Source organism: Camelus bactrianus, chromosome 6, assembly GCF_048773025.1.
Source record: "Camelus bactrianus isolate YW-2024 breed Bactrian camel chromosome 6, ASM4877302v1, whole genome shotgun sequence".
Lineage (NCBI taxonomy): Eukaryota > Metazoa > Chordata > Mammalia > Artiodactyla > Camelidae > Camelus > Camelus bactrianus.
The window spans coordinates 94,560,188-94,571,680 of NC_133544.1; the positions used below are offsets into that span (position 1 = coordinate 94,560,188).

At 44.0% G+C, this 11,493-nt stretch overlaps 1 long non-coding RNA gene across 30 annotated transcripts in view; it reads right to left on the reverse strand.

Annotated features, from left to right (window-relative positions):
- Positions 1-11,493, reverse strand: part of LOC105079213 (uncharacterized) — a 57,077-nt gene that overhangs the window by 20,476 nt on the left and 25,108 nt on the right. For 24 of the 30 annotated variants that reach the window (XR_012507795.1, XR_012507770.1, XR_012507793.1 and 21 more), the window contains 6 exons: positions 10,166-10,248; positions 8,319-8,443; positions 7,746-7,915; positions 6,826-7,025; positions 3,973-4,107; positions 1,472-1,684 (listed from right to left, as the gene is read on the reverse strand). This is a non-coding gene — a long non-coding RNA (uncharacterized LOC105079213). Of the gene's footprint in view, positions 1-1,471; positions 1,685-3,972; positions 4,108-6,825; positions 7,026-7,106; positions 7,212-7,745; positions 7,916-8,318; positions 8,444-10,165; positions 10,249-11,493 lie in introns of all 30 variants that reach the window. The other 6 variants (XR_012507786.1, XR_012507791.1, XR_012507789.1 and 3 more) reach the window with 3 other exon arrangements.

Sequence of the window (11,493 nt, forward strand, 5' to 3'; positions counted from 1 at the left end):
CCCTCAGAGCCTCCTCCTGGCACATACGCGAAGTAGTGCATTTTTCTTTCTTCTTATCTGATCTAAAGGTAGATGTTATCATGAATATTATCATCTAAGTAGGAAGAATGAGGCAAAATAACAGATAACAATAGATATATGACAACTCTAATGACCTAGAATTATTGCCATGGCTGAAAGTAACTAATGTTTCTGGATTTAAAAATGAATAACTCTAGAAAGAGCAATGGATCTCCACGCCAAAGAACTAAGACTGAGACCATCCCTGAATCTCCTAGATGAGAATTCGGGCTAAATATTTAACTCCCCAAAGTGCTTATTTCTCATCCACACATGGTGATTTAATATCTGCTGTACCAACTCCCAGGGTGGTCATGGGGGTCAACTATTATAAACTTTGTGGTCAGGACCTCTGTAAGTTTTCTTTTACTTGTCCCTGACCAACATGGGCAGTAAACTTTATCTATAAAAGAAAAGGACTAATTTAAGAATTGCTTATATTATCCTCCTAACTCTAAAACTGAGAACATGTATGGCCCTTTGCCTTTCCCATTCTCAGAGACCTACTTCACATCCTAAGATCACATAAAGCTAGAAAGTTTCCAGGCTCCGGGCACCACCACCTTCTGCATTTTAGGTTTTTTGATTTAGCTAATGACGCTTTACCCGGCAAACACGCAGACCCCTCAGTTTAAGACCACCTGCAAAATATTTATGTATTATTTATCAAATGATAATTGGGTGCCTGATAAAAACCAGGCACTAGGTACTAAATGCTAGTATTCCAGGCTGACAAGCAGGGAAACAGATTAAACAGTGTGAGATTAAATAGCTCCCGTCCCAGCCTGCAGCGTTTGGATGACCAAGGAGGGCAGGGTTTGGGGCAGAGAGCATTGCTGAGGCTAATGGTTAAGTTCGTGAACAGAATTAGCTTGAGGTGATTGATGACAAAGTGCAGGTGGAACGGTCACCGGCAAAGTGCAAGCCAAAACCAGACTTGGAGAAAGTGTCAGGGGGCCAAAGCCAGAGGCAGGCAGAATGGCTGCTGTGGGGAACCACAGAAGGCACAAGCCCACAGGAGCAGGTGTGTGAGGGGAGTGGAGCATCGGCATTCAGGGAGCCTGGGCCCAAGAAAGTTCAGGTGGGGAGAGTCCAGGCTGGGGTCTGTTGGTCTTTTGCACCCAAATCTCCTTTAACTTTAGCCACTTTTCACCAATGAAGGGGGAGGACTAAAGGTCACGGTGAGGAGATGAATGAGCAGTGTCAGAGAATGTCTAAGAGCTGTGCACGTCTCCGAAGGATTTCACTAGGGAGGACCCTGAAATCCAAGGATACTAATTCTGTGGGAGCTGTGAAGCAAGAAACTGTAAACAGAACTGCAGTGAAATCTCCCAGAACCTGGGGAGGGTTAAAACAGAAAATAGCAATTCACATTCTTTATCTGATGCCAAAACAATTTGAAAGCTCTTACGTTGTTAAATGATATTGACAGCTGCTGCTTTTCAGAAAAGGCACGCACATGTATATTGTTAAAAATATTTTTAGCCCTCACTTCTTTGATTAGTGATAAAACAGTTCTTCAGAAGGCCAAGTGGCTGGTGCTCTGGGGGTCGTTGAGCAGGAAGCTTAGACTTCTCAGGTTACTTTCCACATGCACAGGATGAAGACGTCCCTCTGCGAATACCTGTGAACAATGATCACACCTTCAGGGGAAAAAACTATAGTTGTATGAAAAAGAATTAAAAAAATCCTTTTCCAAGGCTTGACTCTGAAGTACTCATTAAAGATGCACCTGTATTGCTATTTTCTATTCTCAAATAAAATCCCAATAGATTGCTTAGTAAAACCACTGTACTCATTGGAACTAGGTTTGCATATATATATATATATATAGTGGGGGGCAGAAACAGATATTATTTTACTCTCACATTTAAGAATTTCAGCCTTTCCTTCTCTTTTATAATCTGGTTTTTAAAAACATGACATCTTTGAAGATTACAGGCCAATTATTTTATACTTATTGCCCTTAAAGGAAAAAATAGCAACTTTGTGATGCAGAAGTTTAGCAAACATGACATTCAATAAGCAAAGTTAATGTAATCCACAGTGGACACACTGAAATCATGTGCCATCCCGTAGGGTGCACTGAGGGGCACATAAGCTTTGCTCCTGTGATATACTTGTCACAGAGCCATGATCTGAATCAGATTAGAAAGAAACACCAGACAAAACCACTGAGGGAAATGACCCACAGAAGATGTACAGGTGGCCAACGGGTACAGGAAAAGATGCTCACCATCATAATCATCAGGGGGATGCAAATCAAAAGCACAAGGAGACATCCCCTCACACCTGTTAGGGTGTTTATTATAAAACAAAAAGTCCCCAAAGGTAAGTGTTGGTAACAATATAGAATTGGAATCCTTGTGCACTGTTGGTGGGAATGTGAATGGTGCAGCCTCTGTGGAAAACAGCATGGAAGTTGCTCAAAAAATTAAAAATAGGTATACTTTATGATCCAAGTGATCATACTGCTGAGTTAATAGTCAAAGGCTCTGAAGCCAGGATCTCTCAGAGACATCTACACTCCCGTGTTCATCGCAGAGCCAAGACGTGGACACCACCTGTGTCCACTGGTGGATGAATGGGTAAGGAAGATGTGAGACCCAGACAGGTACAGGTACCTCTCCCACACAACAGAATATCATTCAGCCATGATGGAGACAGCAGTCTTGCCACTGGTGACCACACGGATGACCCTGACTGAGGGTATCATGCTAAGTGAAACGGACAGACGGAAGAAGACAGAAGCTGAATTAGATCACTCGTGTGGAATCCAAAAAAAGTTAAACTCATACAGACAGCGAGTGGAATAATGGTTGCCAGGGGCTGGAGTGGTATATTAAACTACACGGTGTTATGTTTCAGTTATATCTCAATAAAGCTGGAAATAATAAAAAGAAATAACAAACTGACATCTTTCTTCATGTGAGTCAGCAAACAATTCTAGTTTCCATTTGTATCTGCATTCAGGCATTTGCTAAGTTGGTGCTGAGGCTGAGGACTGTATTTTAGTGATTAATAAACCCAATCAATGCTCTAAACATTTTTACTGCAGAGAAAAGTTAGCATTAAAAAAATCACAGGAATGTCTGACTTCATTTTTCCTTTATAAAATCTTTAAAGATGGAAGAAAAAAATTTAACTGATAGAAATCCCAAATTCAGAAAATGTACTTAGAAATCGTCTTTTCCCTAGAAGCATTCCTATTTTTGTTTAGAATACCAATCAGGGTTAATACCAAGGAAAACAAAAGATTTAACTATCTACTTTATGCAAATCTCAGATAAGTGATACTCACAGAAACACCCACAGAAAAATTATAAATATATTTACTATTTCAGCAAGGCAGCATAGAAACCACGTGGTAGACTCTGCTGTTTTTCTTTCACTCAAATAATTGATTTGGGACGTAAAACATCTTTATCATAAAAAAAAAAATCAGGACTGCCACTTTCAAATGCATATTAAATACTTCCTCCTACAAAAACTTACACGCTGATTCGTACTGTGTCTGATGCACTGCTGCACTGATGCAACAGTAAGGGAAACTCAAGGACCAAACAGGAAGTGAAACCAAGAACTCAAACAGGAAATGACCCCAAAGTCAGCTTCCCCGGGAAAGTTTTGAGGGTCTTGACTGCACAGGGTGTGGGGGGGGGGGGTGTGAGGCTAAGCCGAAAAGAAAACTCTCTGGGGGAAGATGAGGCTCCAAGGGCATCCTCTCACGCAGGCTGTGAGTGAGAACTGAGAAGAGAACAAAGAAGTAGCTCTTCTCAAACTTAGGGCTGAATGAGAAGGGGAGTCTCTCCTCAGGATTCATAACCAAGGAAGCTGGTCTCTGAGATGATTCTCAGTCTGAATTAATGCTAACCTATGATCTAAATTCCTTAGGGAGAGAATTTCACTTACGGTGGCTCAGGTTGGCGGTACCCCCGAGTTCTAAATCCTCTTTTGATGAGTGACTTCGGGCTTGGCCTCAAAGAATTTCTACACAAAGTTTTCCAAAGAAAATGGTCAGCTTGTAGTTTTAAAAATTCACATTATCTAAAAGGAAAGAAGACACCATGAGAGAGAATCAGGAAGGAAAAAAGTCCAATATTATGTTTAAAGAAATGAAAGCTTAAAAGTATCCCCAAGGAATAAGAAACTATAAGAAAACCCAAAGCAGAACTTCCAGAAATTAATTTTAAAAATAGTAGAAATGAAAAACTCAGATGTAGCAAATAGCAGATTAAACACAGATGAAGAAAGACTAGACCACTAGACGATGGACCTGAAGGAATTACCCAACACATGGCCCAGAAGCACAAAGGGAAGAAGAAACAGTAAAGAAGGGTTAGAGGTAATTTGGGGTAGACCTTCTCACCTGAACACCACTCGGAACCCAGCTGTAGGTAGAGAACACACAGAGAATACGGGCGAGGCAATATTTGAAAAAATTATGTCTGAGAATTTACCAGAGTTGTTGAAAGAACACTTCTCAGCCAGGAAGCCCACCCCTTAACCCTCACCACCTGGCAAAAACAAAGCAGTACAAAAAAGGGCAGGAAAAATAAAAAGAAACCCAGATATTTAATACGGCAGAGTGAAACTGAGGACCACTAAAGAAAGATCTTGAAAGCAGCCACAAAGGAAAGATTTTATTACCTTCATTTGGGTGAAAATTAATGTGACTGCTGACACCCCATTAGCAACAGTGAAGGCCAAAAACCAGAATAATAAAACTTTTAACGGGCTGACTGAAAGTAATGGTGAACTGAAAATTGTATTCCCTAGCACAAGGGTGGTCAGACAGCCTGGAGGCCACCACCTGTCTTTGTAAATGGTTTTATTAGCACACAGCCACACCCAGTCCTTTACAATTTCCCCACAGGCTGCCTTCACGGCTGCAACAGAGACCAGACTACTGGACACCCACAGCCCAAAACAGTATCTGCCCTTTATGGAAAATATTTGCAACTCTTGCCTAGAAAAAGGACAAAATAAAGATATTTTTCAAAAAAAAAAAAATCAGAAAATTAACCGGAAGAGATCCTTACTAAAGGAAACTGAAAATACATGCTTAAAGTAGAAGAAAAATGACTGCAGATATAAGGTCTGAGACCTGAGAAATAAAGGTGAGCAAAGGCATGTGTGACATTTGCGTAAACCCAGAAAATACACGGTCTACATAAAGCGACAATAATAACCCTGCCTGTCTTTGGGGGCAGGGCGACAGAGGATCAGCCTTTACTCGGGAGGATGACAGACATACTAATTCACTTTCGATTTTTAATACACATGTTAAAGTAGCCAGGAGACAACTAAAAGACAGAATTCTCCCAAAAACAGAAAAAGAGGGCTCCACTCCTACCCTTGTTCTGAGGTTGGCATGACCCTGATGCTTCTGGCGGGCAGCCTCCGACGCTGTTCCCAGGTGTTCCTGGGGTCCCTGCATCCAGGGGTTCCCGCCCCCACGTAACCCCTTCTCCCCGCATGTGGGCCGACCTAGTGACTCTAAGAGACAGAACACAGCAACAGGGATGGGGTGTCGCTTCTAGATTAGGTCACACAAGACTGTGACCTGTGTCCTGCTCGCTCCCTCCCTCGCCCTCCCCGTGCTTGCTCTCATGGGGCCAGCTGCCACGTGAGATGGTGGAGGACGGGGGCAGCCTCAGCCAGGGGCCCCAGGGAGCCGAACCTTTCTCAGGACAGCCCGGCAGCACCTGCAGCCTCATGAGAGATTCTGGGCTGGAGGCCCCCAGAGAAACTGAGACGATCCATGTGTATTGTATTAATTGTTGTAAGTTACACGGATAACGGACGTAGTGCCATAATCAGACACAGAGTGCATAAGACGAAAATTATGATGATTGCACTCATGATCTCCATCTCCCCAAGATCCCAAACACAAAGCAAAAAAAGATCAAAATTATCCTGACCAAGCTGAGTGTCTCCAAAGAAGGCAAGAATTGTTTGATACAAGAAAAACAATCCAATTCACTCCACTAACCCACTGAAGGAGAAGGCATCTGTAAGAATGTTTTTTAAACGTAGGAAGAGCATTTGACAAAAGTCAATATCCATCCATATGTAGAAAAAGAAAGAGCTTCTTACTTTGATAAAAGTGTCTACCAAACCCCCTCCAGTAAGTGTGTGGAGGGCTCAGCCACAGCGCTTCCTTTGCAGCCTGGATCGAGCCAAGAACAGACCCACTACCCAACCCTGTTCACCACTGGACTGCAACTCCCACCCAGCAACGAGCTCCCTTCTCCCACACAGGAGAGAGTTGAAAAAAAGACAGGTGGACTGGAAAGGAAAGAACAAAATTCATTTACAGATCACAGCGTCTTTATAAACAAGACAGAAAACGTTCTGAGACACTAAGAAAGAAAATAGTACAAGCTTGCTCGTCGTAAAGCCAATATGTAAACATCAACTATCTCCACACACCAGCGGCAGTGCTTTTCCCAAAGACAGCATCATGACAGCAACAAAAAAGGAACACGAACATCTAACAAATTATCGATATGCAAACAAGTATAATACACTTCTGTATGCATGCTGTATTTCAAAATAGAAAACTTCTGTGGCCAAAGAATGCACTAAAGATTATACAGAAACCCTCTGGAACAATAACTGCTTCCAGGACACTGCTAAGTACCATTAGTCTTGGGACCATGTTTCAGCACAGAACACTCGTACATCCTGTGAACCAGATGCACACCGGCCACGGCTGCCTCTCAATCCACTGTCAGGAGGGCCCAGAACACGCAGCCTTACCTTCCCGGCAGCTGTCCCTGCGAAGAGCGTCTGCTCTCCTCCAATGAGCTGCACGGGGCTGAGAGCTGCAAGGGCTCCACACAGAGTGGGGGCTTTCACTTTGGCACCTTCGATGCCCCCACGCTGACCCCTATGGTTACGACCCCAACCATAAATTGTCCCACTGCCTCCAGCAGAAAGAGTCCCATCATCCCAGTCACCTGTAAGAAACACGAAATGAACTGCATGTGAAACACCGTTCTCTCACAGACAGCGTTATTTCCTGTTTCTGACATAATCACCTGTTCATCCACTGCACAAGCTGCTCATCTTGTTCTTTTAAAAACGCCGAGCCTCTCATGGAGGACGACCACGTTTTCACCGTCTGCCATCAACTCACGAATTTTCTTAGCCACCCAGACAATATTAAGAGATTACAAATCAAACACTCATTTCTCAAGAATAAAACAAATATTAAGGGAAGAAAACAGGAGGAATTCCCACCCAAGAATATGAGGAAATGCCAACACTGTGACTTTTACGGTTAATTTGCAAAACCAATCTGATTATATCCCACTGAAGTTATTTTAAAATGTCTAGGCAGGGGGTGGGGAGTATAGCTCAGTGGTAGAGCGTATGCTTGGCCGGCACAAGATCCTGAGTTCAATCCCCAGTGCCTCCAATAAAGGGAAAAATAAAAATAAAATAAAATGTCTAGGCAGTATCATTACATCTTTAGTTTACTTTACTAAAAATAAACTTAAGCTGAAATTCACAGGGTCAGTTTACTCATTTTCACCTATGTGCTTTTTCTTCTTTCTGGTATTTCCTGGCAAGAGGAATGTCACTGTGTCTCATAATACTGGTATTTTTTTTATACTATGGCTGAAAAAAGAAAATGGTTTGCATTCCAAAAGCCATTCCCAAACAACATGCAGTACCTTGTCGAGAAACAGGCGGGGGGCTGCGCTCTCCAGTTCAGGGCCACGGCAACACGGGAGGCCAGGCAGTACCTTTAGAACGAGGCCCACCTGTGCATCTCTGCGCAGCAAGGGAGAGCGTCTAGTTCTAGTTCTAGGTCACAAGCAAGAGCTGCCAGCATCTGTAGTCACTGAAAATTACCAACACAGGGCCACTCAGCGACATGGCTGACATTCACCAGCCAGCCCCAGCACAGGCTCTGAGGGTCCCCCCTCAGAACTCCTGCCCCAGGCTGACTGCCGTGCACACAGCAAGGATTTGAGCATCACCAGGGATGGGGGCTGTTCCCACCCAGCTCCTAGGGATGCACTGGACCTCAGGACCTCGGTGCCAACAACTGCTACCACCCCTGCTGCCTCCGTCAGGGCATCTGAGAGTCCACTGCTCCTCAGACCACTCGGTCACTCCCAGAGGTCCTCATGCTCAACTCCAGCAGCAGCTCCCCATCCCCAGGGATGCCTGATGTTGGATGCTCGGCCCTTGACAGCCCTGTGGGTGGCTCTCCCACGGCTTCAAAACAAGTCACGTGTCACCTTGAAGAGCGGGCCGTGCAGCAGCTGCTCACCCCTCACACAGCAGGGTGTTCACACTCAAACTGCTTCTGCAGAGCCTCGGGAAGGCCTTCCACCAGGGCGGTGGGAGCGCTGCCTGTAAAACTCTGAAGGGAACAACAAGATCATAACCATAATTGTACGGCAAAGTTAGGGTTATTTGTTAAACATGTGATCTGTATTTTCAAATAGGAAAAAAAATCTAAAAGGACGTGATGAACACTAAAATAAAAAGGACAAGCATGAAAATCCACCTTAGAATGTCTGGTCTCAGTTTCAGGACAGCCACTCCCAGGAAGCAGTTCCTTTCTGGCCAACAAACCCCCAACCCCCGGGATGGTGAGGATCAAGCTAACTTTTAACAGTAACAGCCTCATGCAGCCAAAGGTGATGTGCTGATTCAGACTCAGAAAGTCCCCCAGACAGAATCCCGTTCTCACAGCCACCAAAGCCCAGCCCACCCTCAGCACAGGGGCAGCGACAGGGGGCCTGGATGCCACCGAGGCTGGCTTACCCTTGTATGGAATTTCCCAACTCTCCCCAGGGATTTTCCAATAGTGGAGAACAGGTCAGGCCCTATATTGGATCTGTTCCTTTGGTTTTAACCCTGTGCCCTGTTTTCTAGGCTTAGTCTTGCCAGCTCTGCACCTTTTGTAAAACAATGTTGCTTTTAGCCTGACATATACAGGAGAGCCCTGTTCTCAAGGCTCTGACCTTTAAGGATATTAACACTTTTGCACTCCTATAAAGTTAACAAGCTGCAGAATAGAAAATAACCTTTGTTTTTGTTGGAGGTTTTACAGGGACACCATGACCTGACCGATGTGGACATCTACAAGAACAAAAGATTCCAAGAAAAAAGAAATCCTACACCAAGAAGTCTGCAACAACCAACCACATCCCCTCCTCTTTTCAGTAGAAAAGGAGCCTGAAGTCTGACTTGGGGAAGATGGTTCTCCAGGACATCAGTCTGCCATTATCTTGGGCTATAGCTGTCCACGTGGGTCAGGTCATGGTGCCCCTGCAAAACCTCCAACAAGACAAATGTTATTTTCTACTCTGCAACTTCTTTTCTTGGTAGGAGTGCAAAAGTGTTAATATCCTTAAAGGTCAGAGCCCTGAGAACAGGCTCTCCTGTTTACCAGACAGGCTAAAGGCAACATTGTTTTACAAAAGGTGGGGAGCCAGCAGGACTAAGCCTAGAACGTGGAGCACAGGGTTAGAGCCAAAAAAACAAATCAAATGTGGAGTCAGATTTGTTCTTTTCTATTAGAGCATCATCTATTTTTTTGTTTTAACTTTATAATAAAAGAGTTTAGCCTTTTCACAGTTTAAGTTGTGCAGTTCAGGAGCATTAAGTGCACTCACATTGCTGTGAGATCAGCACCCCTGTCTGGTTTCAGACTACTTCCTTCCTCAAAGTAAAAGCTTGTACACAAAGCACACGGCAAGTCCCCCCTCCCCCAGCCCATGACAAGCCCCTTTCTCTCTCAGGATTTTTACCTATCTTGGAGGTTCCCTATCAATGAAATCATATACAAGATGGCTTTTTGTGTCTGCCCACGTATCTTAAGCAAGGACTGGTGATTGTTTTTACATAAATTAGCATTTTTGTATTTTGAGAGGAAAATCCAGATGAATTAAAGATGAGACGTCCTAAATGAAGCCTTTTTAGTAACTTATGTGCATAATTTTGGGGTAGGCACTGCTGTTCTAAGTGTGAAACCAGAGCCAGAAGGGAGATGCTTAGCTCTTCCTTTGGCAAAACCAAACCAAACAAAACCAGAAGACAAAGGGCAAGAAAGACAGCTGGAAAGACAAACCACAACCTGGAAAAATCGTTCCTCATGACTCAAGGTCGGAGAAAGGTTTCACATCCCTGTGGTCCAAAAACCTCTTGAAACCCAGTGTTCTGAAAAGAAACAAAACACACACAGGCAGTTCCAATGAGAGGCAGTGCAGGTGGCCGGTGTGTGTCAGGTGAGGACACAGGCAGATGGACACACTGTGGAGACAGCACTGGTCACCATCACACTGGCAGGTCTTTGGCCTGGTGACAACCAGCTCTGGTGACAATGTGAGGAGGCAGAGGCCCCAGCAGGTCCCCTGGAGGGAAGAGTGAACAAACACTCCAGGGGAACAGTGTGCAGGATGCATCAAAGGGCCAGAGGTGCATCCCTTCCCCAGCAGTGCTGGTCCTTAGTGCTGATACCACCAAAGTGCTCGCACAGCTTTCAAAGGTGTTTTTTCTTCAGTAACATGAAAAGAATCAATATGTCATCAAGGCATTTTCAGAAGTGACCTGCCCTGGGTGCTAACAAAACACACACATAAATACACACATGTAAACATAATCATATGCAAACATACATACAGGAGAGACAGGCAGACTGAAACAGAGAGACAGAGAGAGAGAAGACAGACAGAGAGGTACTGAGAGACAGAGAGAGAGAGAATGAACACTGGAGATGGGAATGAGTGGAAGTCACGCACATTTTCACGAGTCAGTCTACATGTCAGAACCTGGTCCCAGTGTCCATCCACCCTGCAGGGGAGTGTGTGGGAATCACACAAGGATGTGTGACCAGACAGCAAAAAAGCAGAGAGCCACTGTGGGGCAGCCCACCCCAGGGGCCGAGATGGGACACTGGGCCTCAATCTGACATGACAGAATGACCTAGGAGGTTGCATGCCAGAACGGATGATGTCAGATTTTAAAATTGTACAGAAGACCTCAGTAAATATTTTTCCCAAGAAGACGTACAAATGACTAACAGATAATTGGCATCACTAATCATCAGGAAAATGCAAATCAAAACCACAATGACATATCACCTCCACCTGTCAGAATGGCTATTATCAAAAAGACAAGAAATAAACTGGGGCTGTGAATTTCACCACTCGCTAGAGCGGTATGTCAGAGAGTTTGGGTTAATTTAGTAGGTATCGATTTCCCTGACTGCGCCTTTGAAACTTGTTTCAGCTTCTTCTAGCCATGGCTTTATTGTTATTTTCCTTACTCATTATTTCCTTTTCACTGACATATTGAATTAATGTAAATTAAATGTGTTTATGATGTAACTCCACTGTACATCTTACATTCATATTATATGAGTAGTAAAGGATGAAAGGATATATGCGACCTATATGTATGTGC